Source organism: Petaurus breviceps, unplaced genomic scaffold (assembly GCF_028583685.1).
Source record: "Petaurus breviceps papuanus isolate PSGF00001 unplaced genomic scaffold, PetGlider_PUasm1.0 37, whole genome shotgun sequence".
Taxonomy (NCBI): Eukaryota; Metazoa; Chordata; class Mammalia; order Diprotodontia; family Petauridae; genus Petaurus; species Petaurus breviceps.
Window position 1 is genome coordinate 66,417,661 of NW_027186296.1, and position 21,651 is coordinate 66,439,311.

Consider the following 21,651-nt stretch of genomic DNA (forward strand, 5'->3'; position numbering starts at 1 on the left):
TTGTTGGGACTAAACCGAATTGGTGTGTGGCCTCTAGGGGCTGTAGGGGTTGGGGTGTTGGTTAGTGTCTCACCAGAAAAGATTTGGACCTGAAAACTTAGATTGGAAGCATGAAATCCAAAGCTAAATAAGAACCATTAGAAGCAAAAGTAGAGCTGAGAAATTAGTGATCAACCCAAGAAACCAAGAATAGTTAGTGTGGATCAGTGGCAGGAGGCCAAGCAGACAAGGGATTCATTGGTAGACGATATTATACAGTTGGACTATTCAACTGTAGGGTAAGAACTGTGAAGTCCAGAGGAGGGTCAGGGAGGAGTGGAGGGAATTAAAGATCAGGATAAGGATAAAGAATCCTGGATTTGGAGAGGAGGTCCTGGATTCTAATCTCAGCTTCACTACTTAATCCCTGTGTGACTTTGGCAAGTCATTTAACCTCTGGGCCTTAAAGTCTTCACCTATAAAACAAAGAAGTTGGAATAGATGACTTTTGAGATCCTTTCTGACTTGAAATCTGTGCTCCTGTGAAGAAGGAAGCTTAGGGTGAGAATTTGAGAAGCTCAGATACAGTAATATAACCCAAGTTGTACAATTGGCACCGAAACCCATTCGTATGTATGTGTACATATTAGCATATGTAACCCATGTTGTGTCCAGTATTGCACCTACGGTGGATAGGTGAGTTCCCTGTTAGCTGCAGACTCTTTCTGTAGCTCATTCAACAACATCAGCTAGCTCCACATTCAGTACTTCTTTCTAAAGCCTTTCTCCTTGGAGAGACTCATAAGGAAGCAGCTTTCTGCATTCTTCTGATCCAAAAAGCACTGTCCTTGGGATTACAGGGCATCAGCATCTTCACCTCCCTACTTCATTGACTGACCGTCTGGGCAATGACTGGGGGAGGTGCCCAGGAAGGGTACAGGAATCATTTCCACTAAATGGTGCTGGGGTTTTTAGAAGGAAGAAAAAAAAGACAAGTATCTATCTAAAAGTAGCACATAACTTTTCCTCCTTCCTCCCTCTCTATACCCAAGTCCCTTTACCAAGGCAAAGTTGAGGAGGATTATTCCATGCTTCCACATACACCCCCACAAAAAGCGCTTTTGTGACTTTTACCTTTTGTGTTACCTCTTAAGGCTTGCTTTGATGTCTGTAATTATAACTTGATGTTGTCTATGTAAGATGTTGGTGATGACTAGGATGGATCCATTCCTGAACCCTATTCCTGTCTATACCATATCAACCTCCCAAAGCACCAGATCCTCCTTAGAGCTTATCTGGAGCTCCTAGCCCTTTGCCCCGGACTTTCAGCTAATTTCCAAACATTGGTGATCAGTGAAGCCCAGCTCAAGACAGGCACTTCTTACGTGGTGATTGACTTTCAGGAAGTCCACCTCTTGCTTGGATCACTTTGGGTGCCAAGTTCTCCCTTCAGAGTTTAGCAGTCTCTTCACCAGGGAGGATAACCCCCAATCTCCCTTCCCTTCCCAGGGGATAGCCCTAGCTATGATACACTCTTAGGAATTATAGTAAACTCCATAGGCCTCCGGGGGAAGGAACCTAGGCCTAAGTGTGTGCTAGAAAATGGGTATCAGTTTATTTTTCTTTGGGGGAAAAAGAGGTGACTCTCCCCAGATCCATGGATAATTTCTTTTGGACTTTGTAATAATGTTTTCCCCACGTTAGCAAGCAAACTTAATTTGAGGGGGTTTTGGTTTAAGTTCTCCCTAAAGTATCCAGAGAATAAACAACAACAATAAATTCATTTTTGTGTCCTTTTGCCATGTGGGTATACTGGTGAGAGGCAGCAAAGTATACTGGATGGAGAGTTAGCCTCCAAGCCAGGATGATCTGGATTCAAGTCTTGTTTTTGACGTCTACTAGCTATATGACCCTGGGCAAGTCACTTAATTCTCTCAGTGCTCTAGAAAACTTTCTAAGACTAAGTTGCAGAGATTGTGTCAGCCTGCGTTGGTAGCAGGAGTTTTCCTTACCCAAGAGTCCCATATACTGATAAAATAATATGTACAGTCTCTGTTCCCATAGGATTAAGATAAAACCTTTAGGCTATATTTATATGAATCGTTTGTTTGGGCTGAATTTTTTTGGGGGGGTGGGGGCGGGGTGCAGAGTGACAGGTCTTCCCCTATTAGTGAAGATTCTGTGATAGTTGATTGAAAGCTCACCAAGTTACGGGTGTTTAGATGATTTTGAAGACACCAATAATCCTAGAAGAAAATAGGTATTGCCTTCCAGTTAAGAGACTTCAGCTGTTGATTGGTTGGGGAGGGAGGCTTTGTTTGTTTTTAAGCTATAAAGATGGATTTTGAAATTTGAGAAGAGACACCATTCCAGTTTCCAGAAACTAGTGCCAACAGGAACCCTGGGTGTGGGCTGACTAATCATGTGAAGCTCATCGAGAAGCAGGTGTGACTGGAAAGCCAGGAAGGCCCAGTACCAAGGGAAGTGCTCTGGCTTTTACCAGGGTTTGGCATGAGGCCTGAGTGGTAAAGGGTGTGGAATGGTATAACTAGGGCAGTACAGACAGAGCAGCATCACAGCTCATCACACACAAGAGGAACACAGATTAGAAATGCTTGGATCGAGTACCGCAATAGCTGCACCATTCCATAAGCCCAGACCTGTAGTCTTCTCTGAAAGTTTTATTTCTTAATATTTGTACTTCTTTGCTTTTAAAAAAATTTTCTTCTTAAATGCTGAAAAAGTAAACCACACCTTTCTGACAGCCACTGTATAGTAAACAGCAATATTTCTTCAGTGAGCTGCCTATCACTTATCTTTGGGAGCAATAAGTAATTCCTCATTTGAGCCGTTGATCCAAAAGAACCACAGAATTGTAGAGTTGGAAAGAGCCTCAGAGACTGTCTGATCTAATCGTTATCCAAATCATGGATCCTGTCTACGATACTGGTGGGTAAAAAGCAATATAGGATTGGATAGGGACTGGTGTAGGAAATTCCCATTCTACCAGTGCAAGGTCAGCATTTTCTCTGCATCTAATAGTCCTACTACATGAATTTGATCACGTTCTAGTTAATATCCATAGTGGGGTAAAAATAAAATATTTTCTAAAGGTATGCACAAATGACCTATACTTGCTACGTGTTTCCTTACCACTTATTTACTCTTAACCCAATAATCTGGCTTCCTTCATCAATATATCAAAATTCTACTTGTAAATGGCCCCAGTGACCTTTTAATTGTCAAGTCTAATGGCATTTTCTCAGTCCTTACTGCTCATGTTTTCTTCCTGAATTCTATGAATCTCTGAATATTGCTGACCATACCCCCTCCTTTTTTTTTAAACACCCTTCCTAGAGTGATAGAGTGAAAAACTCTAGACTTAGAGTCAGAAAGATTTGGGTTCAAATCCTACCCAGATTTACTAGCAGTGTGACCCTGGGCAAGTCATTTAACCTCTATGGGCTTTGGTTTCTTGTCTGTAAAATAAGGGGGATAGATTCAAAGTTCTCATTCAGCTTTTAAATATTTGTTCCTATGATTTACGATCATCCTACCTTGGCCCCAAGATATCCTCCATTCTCTTCACTGGTTCCTTTTCTTTCTTTGTATCCCTGAATAGCTGTCACTAAAGATTTAGTCTTTTAGCCTTCTGCTTTTCTCTATTCTTTCCTTCAGATAACTCATTCAATCTTAATTGAACTCTCACCTCTGAACAAAGGACATCCGAATTTCCATGTCCAGCCTAAGGGGATTTCTCTGGCCAGCCTAAGCTCTTTCTCTAACTCCATTTTACTTTTCTCTAGGACCCTAAACACCTCTACTCGAATGGTCAGTCATCATATTCAATCTTAACCTTGCTGAAATCAGAATCATCACCTTTGCCTCAGAAACAGGTCTGCCTCCTGCCTTATTGTTGTGAAGTGATAAGGGCCTGCCTGAATTTCATCCTGGTCTTCCCTCATTCTTTCTTCTACAATGGGTAGAGAAAGGGAGAAATGGGTGGTAGAGGTGCAGCAGAAGAACTATCTATTCATGTGACCACCATTCTCTGGAAATGCACTGAATTGGAGTCACAGCATCCTGGAGTCTAATCCTCCCTGTGACCCCATGGAACTTAAAAAAAGTCACTTCACCAGTGCCCTAGACTGCAGGTTCCTCAACATCAGATGAGAGGATTGGGTCAGATCACCTCTAGGACCTTTCTAGCTCCAGATCTCTACTCCTCTGGCCTTCTTCCACATCTCTTGTATCCAGGTGCTAACTGTCATGTTCTATCTCGTCTTCCTTCTGCTGCTCTTCTACTGTCCATTTCTCCCTTTTTCGATTCACTGTTGAAGGGGAAAAATGTGGGGAAGACCTGGTCCTTATCACTTTATGACAATAGCTTTCTTAACTGCCTTAGGTACCCCTCCCTCTAATCTGTCCCACACACTGCTGTCATGTTGACCCGCCCAAAAACTCATTGATCATGTCACTAGTAAAAAAAACCCCAAAACTCTGCCTATGGGACAAAGTTCAGGCCCTTGAGCTTGACCTTCAGAGGTCTCTAGCTAAGTCTACATGTCCAGCCTGTTATTCATACTACATCCCCACTACAAGAAGCCTCTCTTTAAGTCTGCTGTATTCACTATGCCCCAGATATGAGTGACAGAATTCTGCATCCACACCTTCCCTAAAGAATGCTTCTTACCTATTTTCAACCTGAGCCCTAACCATCTTTTACAAACACTAAGCCTCCACTAAAATCCTGCCTTCTCTACAAAGACTTGTCATGCTATTCCAGCACCCAAGGATCTCTCTTCTTAGACCTCCTGTAGTATTACACAGATTCTAAGACTTGGAAGGGACCACAGAAGTCACATGGGCCAGACCATCCTAAGACTCCCTTCTCCAGGCAAGGGGTTCATCTATCTGCCTTCTGCCTGAAGGCATCCAGGGAGCAAGAATTAAAGAAGTTTTTTCTTGACCTCAAGCCTAAATCTGCCTTCCAGTCATTGCCACATGTTCCTAATTGTGACCTCTTGGGTCAGGCAGCCTACACATTACTTCATCTGACACACTCTGCATTCTATCTGATCTGGCTTTTTTAATGTTCCCAGTAGATCACCTTACATCACCCATCTTCATACCTTTGTGCAGGCTATATCTCTTCCCACCCCAATGCCTAGAACACTCATCGGTAATATCTGCTTCTTAGAACCTATCGCTTCTTTCAAGGCTGAGATCTAGTGCCACCTCCTATAAGAGACCTCTCCTTGTTTGTACAAAGACTATTAGGCTTTTCCACGTTGCTAGTCCCTCTGTATCTTCTCCCCTCTCCAAATCCTTTACATTCATTTTATATAAGTCTTGTGTTTAAGTAATCAGAAGCATGTTGTTTTCCCTTCAGTGGAATGTGAGCTCCTTGAGGACCAGGATCAAATAAAGGACTTTTTGGTTTGGTTTGGTTTTAAAGGATGGAGAACTGAATGTATTTCTAAGCAGCATGGAAGAAGCCCTTGGATAAGGAGAGATTGAAAATGAAAGAAAGAGGGAATGATGGGGATAGGAGTAGAGGAGGAGGGCAGGGTACAAGCTCTTGAAGAATAGGGTAGGATCAAAGGTATATATAGAGAGTTGGCCTTGGCAAGGAGATGGGCCACCCTGTCCTCAAAGACTGGAGCAGAGAAGTGGAGAATGAGAATGGGAAATTATCCGGAGGGGGTTGAAATGTGAAGAAAAGAGGAGAGCTCAGAGAGGGTGGTCTCAGTTTTCTTAGTAAAGGAGAGGGTAAGGTCCTCTGTGGAGATAAAAGGGGGAGGGATGATATAGGGAGGAGGCTTGAGGAAAGAAGGGAAGTTTTGGAACTGCTGCTGTTGCGAAGAGTATGATAGTCAATCAGAGAAGAAGAAAAGGCTTTTCTGTGTAGCAGTGAGAGCCCAGATAGCCTACTGCAAAGAGTTCTGAGCTTGGAAGCCTTGAGATTAAACCCTGCCTTAGACACTTACCAGCTCTTTTATCTTGGGCAATCACCCAATCTCTCTGAGTCTTTCTTTCCTCGTTTGTAAAATTGTGGGGTTGGACTCTGGTTTCTAAAGGCCCTTTCAGCTCTAAATCTATGAGCCTTTGATTTTAGTTAACATAAATTTGTAGTGGACCCACTTGACACAGTTGCATAATTTCTTCCAGTAACATAAATAGGAGCAGAGAAGATAGATCCTAGGGGGAGCCCAGTGCTGGGGTCTGGCAAGATATAAGCTGCAATAAGACAGGTAGGCAAGAGATTCAAGGGCAAGAACCTTAGGGTCAAGTTTATGAAGGAAAGAATGTGAGTGATGGAGAAGTGAAGGATGGGTGATGGGTCTAAAGGTCATGATGAGCATAAAGAGGAATGTAAAAAGGGAAGAAATGGAAGACTGGAAAGTTGTAATCAGAGATATGGATCATGGAAATAACACAGTTATGAATGATGATGAGATCTAAAAGGGCTACTCTTTGTATGGGTCATGTCAAGTTCATGGGAATTAAGGAAGTTGAATTGGGAGGCCAGGATGTTCTAGGAGACACAAGTGTAGATTGTACCCCTGAGAGAGATCAGCCAGCCCTGTGGACCTGCTCACTTATTATTTCTAATACTAATTTGTTTTAATTTCATCATGCTTTGCATTTGCCAACTTTTCATATAGATTGGATAGATTGCAAGCCCTTCAAGGGCAGAGAATGGTGTCTTGTGCTGCTTTGTATTCTAATGAGCACTGATACAATGGACTGAGAAAAGGAAGGAGCAACTAGAGTTGCTTTATTGCCATAAGTAGGTGTTTTTAATGTTTTTGTGTGTGTTAGAAATAGAGCTGCAGTACTAAATACCAACTTTCTTTATCCTTGCTCTCCCTCCTAAACCCTCTAGGAAAGCTCTTAGGAACTAATTTTTTTTTTTTTTTTTTTGCTTATTGGAGGGCAGTTGGGGTTAAGTGACTTGCTCAAGATCACAGGGCTAGTTTTTGTTTTAAGTGGCTGAGACCAGATTTGGACTCGGGTCCTCCTGACTCCAGGGTCAGTGCTCTACTCACTGCGCCACCTAGCCGCCCCGGAGCTAATTTTTTTTTTTTTTAAGCAATCGGGGTTAAGTAACTTGCGCAAGGTTACACGGCCAGTTATTTCTGGGTGTGGTGCTGAGTATCTGAGCCCGGATTTGATCCCCAGATCATTCCGCCACTGGGGCCGGTGTTCTTACTCGATGAGCCACCTGGCCGCACCTAATTTTTTTTTAAAAGGATCTTCCTTAGTACTCTCTTGGCAAAATCATTACATCGAGTGAGTGATTTGAAAAGAAATAATCCTTATTTTGTTAACATCATATCTCACAATATATGTTGGGACAGGCGGGCTAAAGGGTAAGTAATGTCCATTGTTTGGATAGAATTTTTTTTCAACTCTGAGAAGTTAGGTCCTCAGGCTCAAAACCTTGGCATAAACGTTGACACATCATTCTCCTTCTTCCTCCATATATAATCAACCCCCAAATTCTGTCAGTCTTTCTTTTGAAGTGTCTTTCCATTCTGATACCCACCATCCTAATCTATTAATGTCTTTATCGTCTCATAACTGTATTGCTGCAACAAACCTCTTAAATACATTCTGTGATGCCAGTCTCCATTTTTCATCCCTCCTGCATACTTCTACCCAGCTAATGCTCCTAAAACCCATGAGTATCCACCTTATTGGCATATTTCCACTTGTACTTCAAACCCTTCCTCATCACCTCCTTCTGTTTTTCATCTTTTCCTTTCTAAAATTCTAGGACTGCTTAACAAAACCTATCCATTCCTATGCCCACCACTGTCCTCTAAACTATTCTCACTCATACCTGGATTACTACCACTGCCTCCTTAACCACTCGCCCAGACTCTACTCTCCTTTTTTCATCTCTCTTTATACCTCTGCCCAACTAAATCTCCTAAAACCTTGCTTTCATCATATCATTCCTCCACTCAAAAACCTTCCCAGCTTCCCTACTGCATCAAGACTGAATTCTTCTGCCTGGCTTTTAAAAGCTCTCTGCCAGGGATTCTTAACCTGGGGCTTGTGAACTTGTTTTTAAAGTATTTTGATAACTGCATTTTGGTTGTTTCCTTTGTAACTCCATGTATTTGCTTCATGCATTTAAAAATATGATTTGAAGAAGCACAATCCATACAACCAGTCATAGACTTGGAGACCATGCTCCAGCATACCATGAAGAACGGCACCAGAGGAATATGAAAGGTTTTTTTTTTTAATTGCTTTTGTTTTTGGAGGGGGGAATGCAGGGCAGTTGGGGTTAAGTGACTTGCCCAAGGTCACATGGCTAGTAAGTGTCCCATTGGAGGCCGGATTTGAACTCAGGTCCTCCTGACTCTAGGGCTGTTGCTCTATTCACTGCCTCACTTAGCCGCCCCAGTATGTAAGGTTTTAACACTAGAAGGCTCAAGCACATCAGTGCATCAATTTTTGCAAGAATTTTAAAATAATTTTACCATAATTTAGTATAGTATAATATCTCCTATTTGTGCAAATGCACGTTAAATACTAATAATTATAAGCAGATATAATTTTACTTCTCCAGGCTCAAAGAGGTTCCTGGAACAAAAAATGTGAAGAACTTCTGGCTCCTCCCAATCATTTGCCCCCACCCCTCAGTTCTCCTGTTTTTCCCCTCGCCTGGGATTCCCTCAGCCTATCCACATCCTCATCTTTTAAGTCCTTCCCTGTGTCTCTGCCTCTCATTAATTTCTCACTTTTCTGAATTCTTAACTTTTATCATATAAATTGGTTACAAATTAGACATAACTTTGTATTGTTTGCTTTGTTTTTTTTTTTTATTTTCCAAGCTAAATCATAAGCTCCTTGAGGGCAGGAATCATATGTAAGACTTTTTTTACATCTTCCCCTTGGTAGAATGTCGACTACTGGAGGGCAGGGACTGGTTCATTTTTGTCTTTTTGTCCTTAGCAGCATCTGGCATTGTGCCTTGCACCAGGTGCTGCTGGGTGCATGGTAATCACTCAGTAAATATTTCTTGATTGATGGAAAGGTACTCAGGAACATCTGCCTCATCGGCATATTTCCACCTGTACTTCAAATACTTCTCCATCACCTCCTTCTGTTTTTCATCTCTTCCTTCCCCAGTGTCCCAGAACTGCTTAGCAAGCAGTTTGTGCGGGATTCCTATCCTGTAAGGGAGAAGTCCTCTCTTTGTTGGCTCAGCAGTCCCTCATGTTAGAACTTGCTGAGCTCGGGAAGTTTGGCTTTGCTAGCTGCACAGAAAATGGAAGTCCTAACAGCACAGATCGACTCAAGTCCTGGAGCCCCTCAAACTCAAGTGGGCTCACCTAGAGCCACTGTCTCATTTTCACCACCCCATGCTTTGAATAGACATTAGCAGCTGTCACGTAGCATTATCCTTTGATTGCAACTAAAGAGAGAGGTTGGGAAGGAGAAGAATGGAAGCAGGGAATTTGCCAAATGGCCGTTTCATTTTTTGGATTATGAAAAAATGGGTTTTCTGTATGAAGTAGTTCCCAAGCAAGCACAACCCTTACAACCAGTCATAGACTTGGAGGCTAAGCTCTGACATACCATGAAGAATGTCACCAAAGGGATATAAGAGGTTTTAACACTAGAAAGATCAAACACATCAATACATCCCTCAATTGATGGAAGAATTTTAGAATAAAATTGACCAGAATTTAGTATAATATCTCCTATTTATGAAAATGCACTTTAAATACTAATAATTACAGACAGATATAACTTTACTCTGAAAATAAAAAAAAAAATTCATCCTACCCATATACAAAGTCATGACCTCAGGTGACACAGCTTGATCCTTGAAGGTATTCTTAAATTCAGGTCCTTCTTTAACCTCCCCCTCCCTTGGCAGAATACAATATCCATCTTGGGACCACCTACAGATTTCCACTACGTGGTTATATCACTTAGCTAAGGGACAGGTCCTTCTGTGCTTATGAGCAAAAGCAAAGAACTGAAGTATGGTGATGGGTATAAAAAGAGAAAACCTTTCCTACCTTGTTCTCTCTTCATGTCCACTTATATTTAGTTGCCAGTCTATTCCTTGTATCCAAATACAAACCAAGATGTGTCTTACTCCTTGTGATCTATGTGGTGTGGTTAAAGAGAGACTGAACTCTTCAGACAAACATTGTTCAGAAACCAGGAAAAATTCCCATAGATGTATGTACCAGCATCATCTGTGATGCCAGGAACCTGGCAAAGCACTTCTGGTTGATGCTTTCAATGGTAATGAATATGTTTTGGTGACATTTCCCTTGTCCTCTAGAACCAGTACCGAGGGTTAAATCAGACTCAGATTGTCTCCTTTGGGGGGGATTTTTTTTTTCCCTGAGGACTTTGATACCATTTTCCATCAGCACTTGGTTTTCTTTCAGTCACTTTGAAATTTTGGTGCCTCCAACATAATCCCCTTTGTTTACTTTCAATGGCAATTCATTGTATTTAAAGGGGCTTTGTTTGTCCTCAATTTCTGATCACTCAGGATTAAAAACAGAAATCTAGAAACCAGTGAGATGATAGAGCAAGGCTAGTATTTTTGGGGTCAGAGTTACTGCCTCTCTCTGTAAGAGAGAGAAAAGTGCTTCAAATCCTGAAATGTGGCATAATCTCTTCACTTCTGAAAGTTAAGGAAACACAGAGAAAGAAAGTCTGGGTTTGTTTCCTTTTCTTAAAGGAAGTTTGGGATAATGGAAAGAAACAACAGGATTGGAGTCTCCTCAACTTCCTCTTTTGTAGTTTTGTTGTGATTAATTTTTTTTTGTTTATTTTAATGTTCCTTATCTGGGGTCTGCGAGTTTTTAAAAATATTTTTATAGCTATTTCAATATAGTTGGTTTTAATCCATATATTTTATTCTGTATATTTAAAAACATTATTCTGAGAAGGGATTCATAGCCTTTTCTACATTGCCAGAGGGGTCCATGATACACAAAAAGGTTAAATGCCCCTCATCTAAGGCAAAATGGAAATATCCATCACAAGAAAAAGAGCATAGAAGTCTTGTGTACAGTATAAGATTTCAGACTTTACTGAACAAATCAGTGAATTCAATTCCTACTATGCGAAATGCTGGTCCCATGTTCCCAGAAAGAGCCATCCTGCTTTTATACAGGATTTTGACTCCCTCATGATTTGGGTGGCCCAAGGTTTTCAGAGAAGGCTTCACTCCAGGGTCACTGAATGAGATGAAGCCCCCTGGGACTACCTCCAAAGGAGGACTCAAGCCATTAAGCCCTTTCCTCCTGGAAATTTTGCACCAGTCCCTTTTCAGTTTCCTTTTTTTAGGTGGGGAGTAAAGAAACTTTCATTCTGACAGGCAGGAGGTCCAGACTGGAAAATGGAAACAGTAGATTCATCCCCTTCCTTGTAACATCAGTGGGGAGCCTGAACCTTAGAGGTGACCTGTAGAAAGGACTGGCATTGAACTGGAGGAACTGTGGCTAATGAAATAGGTTTTTTTTTAAAGCAAGAGACAAATAAATGTAGCCCCAAGATGGCAAGAGAACATTGGAGGAGATGAAAGGAAAGAAAAAGGGAGTGAGAGAGCCCAAAAGCAAAGGGAGAAAGAGAGGTTTGCAATATACATAGAGATGAGGAGATAGATGAAAGAGAAAAGAGAAAGATAAGAGAGAAAAGAGAGAAACACAGGACAGATCCACAGAGCAGACAGAGGTGTTGCCAGGGAAACAAAGAATGAGAGAGAGGAGAAATAGAGAGAGTGGAAAAAAAAAACCCAGGATGGAAAATGCTAAAGACTGGGGGTGGGGAGGAAAGGAGGAGGCGGTGTCTATGAGAGTGGGATCAGAATTTGAGGACTGGGTGCTCCAGGAAAAGACTGAGGAGAAAAACGATGAATTCTAAATTAGAAGCTAGGAAAAGAGGAAAGGGTAGAAGGTGAGTAAAACTCACAGCTGCCATCCAGGAATACAGTCCTCCTATTCCCTTCCATCTCTACCTCCCTCCCCCAAAGCAAACAAAAATCCTAACTGATACCTTTGGGATTCTTAACTCCTAAGATCAGGGAACAAAGATCAGTTTACAACCATGGGATGTTATCCCTCCCCCCAAAAAACCCCTACCCCCACTACACCCAAGAAAACAAACTCATTGGTCTTCAGTATTGGGCCCAGTTTAGCAATTTGAGAAATCTAGGTGAGTGAATAACTTACCTTTATAGTACTTTAAAGAGTACAAAGCACTTTGCATATATTATTTCTTTTGAGCCTACCCTGTGAGATAGGCACAGTCAGTCAGTAAGCATTTTTATTAGTTATTTTATTAGGTACCTACTATGTGCCAACACTGTCCTAGATGATAAAGATATAAATGTGGAGCCATTATTTCCCTGAAGGAACCTACTTTCTACAAACATACATATATAAGGATGTATAATTGTGATTTCTGGGATAGGGGCAGATAAAGAAAGGCCTTTATAAGGTCTGAAGGAAAGTGGTATTCTAAGTAAGGTGGGATGGGGAGAGGAGTGTATATCCATGAATAAGAGGCATCCTATACAAAAAGCCTAGAAAAGGGAAATGGAATAATGTTTGGAAAAATAGCAAGAATGTCAGTTTGGCTCAACCATGGAGTGCAAAAAGGCATTTTAAACCTGAAAAGGAGGGTTGGATCCAGCTTAGGAAGGATTTAAATGCCAAACAATAGAGTTAATATTTCATTCTAGAGGCAGTTGGAGGCATGGGAGTAACATGACCAGACTCTTGCTTAAGGATGTGAAGGATGGATTGGAATGAGGAGAGACTGGAGACAGCAAGACCATAATTGGGAGACCATAGTTGGGAGGCTATTGCAGTAGTCCAGACAAAAGTGTTATCTCCTTCTTTAAAAAGTATTGTTATAGGTTTTTTACACATGAAGAAACCAAGGCCCAGAGAAGTTAAGTGATTTGCTTATAATTACACCAATAGTGAGCATATCTACTCCAGATCCTTCGTTTAACAGATGAGATAGCCAAGTTAGGTGATTTGTCCAAGATAATAGCTGGTTGGTGGTGAAATCAGAGGTAGAATATAGTCTTCCAGACTTCCAGGCCAAGGCTGTTTTCACTGCACTCTACTCTTTGTTTTCCTTTGGTTAGCCACTGTCATTATTTTAGAATATGGGAGGATAAGGTGGTTCCAGTGGGCAGCGAGATAGGACAGTGCATAGAGCACTGGGCTTGGAATCAGGAAAATTCATCTTCATAAATTCAAATCTATTTGACAGTTAAAAATATCTGTGTGACCCTGGGCAAGTCTCTTAACCCCGTTTGCCTCAGTTCCTCATCTATAAAATGAGCTGGAGAAGAAAATGGCAAGCCACTCCAGTATTGTTGCCAAGAAAATCCCAAATGAGGTCACAGAGAGTCAGTCATGACTGAACAACAACAAAAAGGCAGAGTTCCTGGAACAAAACCCCTGTTAACTCAAAATATGCTTAGCATTTTGGAATTGGGGGGTACACAAAGTATTGAGCAAGGAAATAAAAAAAAGAACTCTTTCTTCCACTGCCCTACATATACCCCTATAACTCCAAACATACTGAAAGCTGAGCTCTTAGTCTAGGGAGGGAGGTGGGACCCTACTACTCCATGTTAGGCCTGTCTTATTCAGAGAGGAGCATGAATTTTTATTTTTAATATTTATTATTTTATGATGCTGATTATTTTGTTATATTTGTTTATTTTTACAATTTTTTTTTTTTGCCTTTTGGAGGGCAATTGGGGTTAAGCAACTTGCCTAATGTTACACGGCTAGTTTTTTTTTGTCTGTGTGTTAAGTGTCTGAGGCCGGAATGGAACTCAGGTCCTCCCAACTCCAGGGCTAGCGCTTTATTTACTGCGCCACCTATCCACCTTGTATTTTTACAATATTAATATTTAAATACTTAAAAGCTATTTGAAGGTGATGAAGAAAGCATCCTAAGGCAGTGGAAAGAATACTGCTATAATGGGGAGATTTGAGTTCTGATCCCAACTCTGCTGTTAACTAGATATTGTGACTTTGAACAAAGACATTTCATCTCTGCTCCTCAGTTAACTCATATATGGACTTGAATGATCTTTGAGATACCTTCTTCTATCTCTTATATTTTGATTTTAAGATGTTTCTGACAAAGGCTAGACCAGAAAATCTTCAGGGTAGTATATAGAATCTGAAGTCAATATGGGCATTTTACTAGCTTACAAAAAGACTGCCTTAAACTTTCAACTCCTTTAGTCAAAAAATAGATTGATTAGGTGTGTGTGTGTGTATGTGTGTGCATGTGTTTAGGTATGTGGGTATAGGATATAAAAGTACTCATAAACCAGTAGCTTTGAGGCTTTCAGATAAAAGGTAAAATATGTCAACACAATTATAGTGGGTGTTGTGACTCAAACCAAATTATCCACACTGGTTTTTTACAGGAGGACCTGAGAGGTAGGTTGTCTGGGATAAGGTAGAAAGAATGCTGGGTGTGGAGACTTTCTCAAATCCTAACTCCTGTCTTTGTCTGTGATCTTGGTCAAATTATTTAACCTCTGTGAGCCCCAGGTTCTTCATCTATAAAGGGGAAGGTAGGGCTGGACTAGTTTATTTCTAAGGTTACTTACAACTGAAAACCTATGAGCCTATGAATTTGGCCTTCCTGAATGTTAAGTCTGATAATTTGGACTTTCGACTTTGTAAGTTGGGTTTCCTAATCTTCAGTCTCTTTATCTTTCTGTAACTCATTTTGAAAAGTTAGTATCCTTAGAAAGCCAGCATCATCTATTAGGATCTGATAAGTGATTAATCACTATGTATGGCATGACATTGAACAAGGCACCCCACAAAACACAAGGTGCCTTTCCTCTGGAAGGGTTTATTCTAAAAGATCTTAAAGCAACCAAAGTGAAGGGTCCTCTGTATTTTTTTCATGTTTTGACTTTGTTGGACTCATCTGGGCTTCCACCCCTTGTTTCCTTGGGTTAAAAGAATAATTTTGAAGATGTCAGGTTATGACTTATTTAGACTTTATTTTTCCTTTTAAACATTTTTATTGATATCTTTTGTCTTTACGTTACTTTCATTCCTGAACATATCCTTCCTCTCACTCCCCTGCCTAGAGAACCATCCACTGTAAAATAATTAAAAAAGAAAAAGGGGGAGAAAAAAGCTATTCAGCAAAACTAGCCAACCCATCAGCTGAGTCTGACAGTGTTCCACAGCCATAGTCCCTCTACCTCTGCAAAGAGAGTGTTTTGTCATCTCTCCTTTAGGGCCAAACTTGTTTTATTATTATTATAGAGGATTCAGTATCATTTGTTTTGTTCTTTCCATTTATGTTATTGTGTGTTCTGTTTTCCCAATTATGCTCAATTTCTCTTTGAATCTAGTCCTGTAAATGGTCCTGTGTGTCTCTGTATTCTTCATATTTATCATTTCTTACAACCCAGCAGTATTCCATTTTATTCATCTTTTCTCAACCTGTTCAGTTTGCTTGGGAGGAAAATGAAATTTCTAAGTTGTTTTGGTTTGCAATTATCTTATTAATGATTTGTAGCAACGTTTCCTATGGTTGTTAACTGTTTGTGGTTCTTTCAAGAACTGTTTATTCTTATCCTCATACCCCTGATCTATTGGGAGAATGACTTAGCCTTATACATTTGTTTGTTCCTTATATATCTTTAGCGAAATGTTGACAGAAAGATCCCCCCCTCCCAGTTGCCAGCTTTTTTTCTTATACTATTCATATTGATTTTTATTAGTGCAAAAGCTTTTTGATTTCATGTGAGCAAAGTTATCTCTTTCATCTTTTGTGATCACCTCTGACCTTTATTGGGAAAGGACTCTTGGAGCCTTAAAAATGCTTGAAGAAGTTAATGTTTTTCTCTGGAGTATATTGGATGTGCCATTTGGACGGTAGCCCATGATTTCATCAACCCACCCCCCCAAGAGTGTCTTTTGTCATGCCCCAGTGTAAGCTGTTTCAGGTTAGGACTGTTTTACTGAAGTCCTAGTTTTCATGTTGTTTGAGGCACTGGGGATTAGCCACCCATAGCTGGTGAATGGGAGAGAGTGTAGAGGGGCCTTGCCTACAGAAGCAGGACCATTGCTTTAAGAGCAGGAAGGGATCCTTCTCGGAAACACTTTGTACCAGAAGAGAACAAGGAAGAGGAAATGAAAGCCAGACCCAAGTTCCCCAGGAGAAGAAACAATGCTGGAGAAACTCACACTCCCAGTAGAATAGGAGAGCAGGAAACCAGGGACTGAGGACCATTGCCTGCCGGATTCCAGCACCAAGGGAGGCCTACCTCAGACTTTGGTGTAAAGAGATACAGGAAAAAGATTTGATGGCCTTTGGGATAGTGGAGGAGGCATTAGTGCCCCAGAGGAAACGGTATGAGCTTAACTGGCCTAAGATTCTAGGCATGATCGTTAGTCCATCACGTCTTGGGGGGAGGAGGGGAGGGGATCAGGAAGGGCCCATCAGGGAGAAAATCAGGAAACAGCGACAATTATCTTATTGTTGCTAAAGAGGAAGTAGGGGAGAGAGCTTCCTGAAAAGTAAGTGATTTATGCTATGGCACTAAACCTGAGACTCATCTGTGAAGGAAGTGTGGAATAAAAGTTATCTTGAGTCAGCATAGAAGTGGCACCCATGTCGTGTAGACTGAGAAAATATGGTGCTTAAAACCAAGGGTGGGCTGTGGGATGTCCCAGGAGCTATGCCACCCACGGGCAGTCTGGGGCAGTTAATGTGGGGTCTTTAAGCCCAGGGTGTTTAGAAGGAGATGAGGAGTTTGGGGAGCACTGAGCCCCTCCCATCTCACTGAAAAATCCTGAGAGACTCACTTCTCCTTTCAGTGATTCCATTTCTTTTTATGTAAGGAGGAGGATGTGAGTAATGGATGTGAGTTAGAAAATCTGGGTTGGAGTCCTGGCTCTTTGATTCCTTAACCAATTCCTTGTGGCCTTGTGTAATTAACTTTTTTCCCCCCTTTTTTTGGAGGGGGGGAAGGATCTCAGTTTCTCTATGTGTAAAATGATGGGGTTGTGCTGCTCCATCGCGCAGGACCCTTCCAACTTTAGCATTCTGTGATTCTGACATTTATGCTGCTAAGGTGCAGTGTTAAAATATAGCATAGAGCCCTGCTGGAGAGCAGGATTCCTAGTGAAGCACAGCCCATTTATTTCAGGTAGGAAGGAGAGGGGGAAAGGAGTCTCCTTTTTAAATTGCCTTCTGATCAGATTAGAAAAGAACCAATCATTTGCATACAGGTGCTACATTAACTCCCCAGGACTGCTAATCAGTTGGCTATGTGAGATGGCAACAGATGTTCCTGGGTGAAGGTAAAGTAAATTGGAGAGCCTCAGCCCCTGTCTGCAGGTTGGTTTGTTTGCATGCTCAGGATGTGGCTCTGAACCACCAGCCCCTGAGCCTTTGCCAGCCCGAGTTCCACGACTGTCCTGCATGGACTTTAGGTAGTTAGGTCTTTCACCCAATAATAGGATTGTAGTGGGGAGCTGGTCTGCTACTTCTCTTTTCTTTCATTACAGGGGTGGGAAAGCTGGGAGCCAGAAAGCAGAAATAGCACGAGGAAGAGGTGACCTCAAGTCCGTCTTTACACTATTTTTTGGTGGGAGGGGAGAGTGGAGCCTGGCAGCCAGACTACCTCCTAAAACAGCCCCAGGATGGCACCACCAGCCGTCTAATGGGTCTGAAGGAGGGGTGGGAGGAGCACCGGGAAATCCCAGCCTTTCCCCTACCCGATCCCAGCCTGCCCTCCTATAGTGTAGGAGAAAACCCTAGGCATCCTGCCACTTCCACGAGAGGGTGGAATATCCAGTTGTCCTTTGCCCACCGGCAAGGTGTTTTGGAAAGAGCCCTGGATATAATGACCAAGGGTGGCCCTGAGGAAGCTATGAGAAATTGCACCTCTCTCCTTTCAATGACGAGATGAGGCACTGTGTGTATGGAGCGCTCCATGTGTTGGTTTTGCTGAACTGGTTTTCTGTTTGTTTGTTTGAAATGTCCATTATAAGGGAAGCTACCAGGTGGGGAGGGGGGAGTGGGGAGGAAGGGATGTCTTCTGAAATAAATGGGATTTTTAAAGCAAAAGGCTTCAACTGAACTTTAAAATACATTTTTAAAAAGAAGTGCACCTGAGGCTGAACTAGGGTACCCAAGTTTGAGTTTTGACTGTCACCCTCTAGCTGTGTAGCCACAGGCGAGTTACCTGGGCCTTCAGTTTGCTTAGCACTCCAATGAGGGAAGTCCCTGTGCCACCTGGACTAAGCCATTTTGCCTGTTAAATGACGGGATAGCTGCCGACCTCTGTTAAATGACGGGATAGCTGCCGACCTCTGAGGTCCCTTCCAGCTTCATATCTGTCTATAATCCCACGGTTGAGGATTTCTAAGGTCCTTTCTAGTTCTGAATTTCTGCAATTTAGCCAGATCCACCTAGGACCAAAGTACTCCCCCAAGGAGGCAGGGCTGCTGTTGTCAGTCTCCAGAAACAGAATGTTCTTTGTGTATCTGCTGGGGAAAAGGAGAAGTTAAAACAAAGAGAGAATCCTGAAAGGAAGAGAAATGCATACTTCCCCTTCTCACCCTGGAAAGCTACATGGTGGGCTTCCTGGATCACCCCTGAACAGGCTCCTTTATAAAGAAACTGGCCCTCCCCAGTGAGAAGGCAGAAGTGAAAATGTGGCAAAGAGCCACGAGTTTTTCATAACAGACTGGGGTTTCACTTCCTTTTTCTCACTGAGGATAAGAACAGTTTCCCTTCTAATCTAATATAAGAGCACTGGAAGAATTTATATTCTAGGCTGCACTTTCTGAAGTCCATATGCCTGGGTCTCTGTTTTTCCTCCCCTTACTTACAGGCAAGGCCCAGGGAAGTACAAAGATAAATAAGACACAGTCCCTTTCCTCAAAGAGCTTACACTCAGTCTCCTAGGGAAGGCTGCCCCACAGTCTCACCCTCTGCGGGGGGAACAGGGACCCCACATTTATGAAAGGATCTGGGAATATAAGCATAGAATCTTTTATTCCTACAACCCAATGGATGCTGCTAAGTCATTTCATAGAGTCATAGGTTGAGAACGGAATGAAACCTTAGAAAGTCTTTGAGACTAACCTCATTTTACAAATACAAGGAAACTGAGGTACAGGTTGTTTAAATGATGGGTTACACAGCTGTTGTCTCCAGCAAGATTTGAACCCAGATCTTTCTGACTCCAAGGCCAGTGTTCTATTCACTACACCGCGCTGCCTCTATTTTCCTAGCCTTGGATCTCTTTAACATGAACTATAATCTAGCTACTCTCTCATCCTCAAACCGAGCTTATTATCTTTCCTCAGAAATATATTCCTTTTTCTCACGGTGGCAGCACCATTCACTCCATCTTCTAGAAGAGTGTGGAGTCCTAGAAACCAGAGAGGGAGAGACTGTGCAGGAGGAAGGGGCAGTCAACAGTGTTGTGCAAGAGTGAAGCAAAGGCTGGGAACTACTTCAAGGCCATTGGATTTGGGAGGATTCTTCTTTGAGAGAAGAGTTTTAGTAGAATAATGACGATAAGGGGCAGCTAGATGGTGAAGTGAATAGAGCACCGGCCCTGGAGTCAGGAGGAGACCTGAGTTCAAATCCAGCCTCAGACACTTAACACAAAAACTAGCCTGGTGAGCTTGGGCAAGTCACGCTCCAAAAAGCAAAAAAAGAAAAAAGAATAATGATGATAAAAGCTAGAAATACCAGAGGTCAAAGAGGAGAAGAGCCAATTTTTCTTTCCCTTTTAACATAAGAAATTATAGAATGTCAGAATTTGAAAGGGACCTTAGAGAGCCTTTGTATTGTTGTAAGGCCAACAATTGATTTAAAGGTGATTGATTCATTCCAACTTCCTCATTTTCTAGATGGAAGCAACTGAGACCTAGAGAGGTGAAATGAAATGTCCCCAAAGTCCCATAGGTGCTTTGGGGTAAAACTTGAACCAAGATTTCCTGACTCCTGGTCCAGCTTGTCTCTGGGTGTATGCTTCGGAACTGTTGGTAACATCAGATTCAGGCAGCTGCTTGCTCTCTCAGCCCCGTAGCAGGGAGGTGACACAGATTCTATGTTTATTCAACAGCCTGAATGATGATCCACAAATCTTCCTCATACAACAGTGGGTGGGATGTTGTTCTAGGGTAGTAAATGTTCTGTAAGTGCTGCTTCCCTCCCCTCTCCCCACTCCAGGATAAGATCCACGTTGCCTCAGACAAGCTGCCTCCCCAACTGTCTCACAATCAACCTTATGGTCCCTCCCCATGGGCACCTCCTGCCTTAGAGCCTCGATGCCTGAAATGTTGCCTCTGGCATGTTGTATGAGGAGTCCCAAAACCCTGAACTGCCGTGGGTTAAAAATAGCCTCCCCTGTGATTCTAAGGTGCCTCATTGGGGTAGTGGGGAGAAGTGAATGAAGTGGAAGGAAGACAGAGGTCAGAGGAAAGAGATAGAGTGGCATAGTCATACAGTAAACATTTATTAAGCACCTACACAGGCACTGTGCTAAATGCTAGGGAAACAAAAAGAGGCTGCCATACCATATTCACTATTGGACGGCATACCCACATGGATGAGATTATAAGAGCCATTGGTATATTGTATGGCTGATGATTTAGAGAGTATGGTGAGTCCAGAGTAAACCCAAATGGGGCCTACATTTTCATCCCTGTCATGTAAGTTTCTCCTAACCTGATGGTTTTTGCTAAGAGACTAAGATTCCTCCCCACCTTCCCAGATGTAGCAAATGAAGCCAGTGCTGTGAGATAGCCCTGACTGGTAAAAGCTGATGGGAACCAGAGAGAAAGTGTGAGCCTCCTTGAGTAGACATAATAGTAACGCCAATAGGGAATTGGAGTAATTGGCATAAAATAGAGATGATCCTAGCAGCACCAGGAAGAACTTGGGGAAACTACCAAGCAAAGTGGTTGAAAGAAATGAGTTCATCTTGCATGTGGTCTCTACCCTTGGCTTGTGGCTCTGCCTCAACCCTACCCTCCACCCCCTAGCTCCCTCATCTTTCCTCAAACTAATTCTTCTGTTGTAAAGTCTAGTTGACCCTCCTGGTGTTAGTGATTTCTCTGGTGGCTGGATAGCTGGAGCCAAGTAGAAACCTAAGTTTGATGGAGAGTCGCTGCTCTTATCTTACATCTTCTTGGATTTGAGGAGTGAGACAAATGAGTGCGTGTGACGCCTTCAAAGGGGACCACAGGATGAGTTCCTCTGGTTCTGTTTCGAAGGGCCATTGAGACTGCACTGAAAATCTAGCAGCATGTGTGAAGAGGGGGTGAACTTTGCCAAGGACTGGTTGCTACATCTCCTAGTCTTCTATTCTGCAAAACCCCAAACTTAAAAATTTGAAGAAGAAAAAAAAGTGGCAGCTCTGCAGAGAATGTGAGATCTAATCGGAGGAACAATTTCTTTCAAAGCTCCCACTCCACTGTGCCTTCCTGTCCCTTCCACCACCTCTCCCATTCCTCCTCCCCATCCCCCCTCTCCATTTTATTCTTTTCCTCTGCTTCCCCTCCCCCTCTCCTCTTCCTTTGTTTCTCTGCCTCCACAGTCTCTCTCTCTCTCTCTCTCTCTCTCTCTCTCTCTCCCCCTCCCCTT

General features: G+C 42.3%; 1 protein-coding gene across 5 annotated transcripts in view; it reads left to right on the forward strand.

Annotated features, from left to right (window-relative positions):
* Positions 1-21,651, forward strand: part of ZNF710 (zinc finger protein 710) — an 84,973-nt gene that overhangs the window by 45,431 nt on the left and 17,891 nt on the right. The window contains exon 1 of one of the 5 annotated variants that reach the window (XM_069098622.1): positions 16,218-16,392. The exons of the other annotated variants lie outside the window; for them this stretch is intronic. The gene's annotated coding sequence lies outside the window, so the exon portion shown is untranslated. Of the gene's footprint in view, positions 1-16,217; positions 16,393-21,651 lie in introns of those variants that run through there. 5 annotated transcript variants of the gene reach the window in all.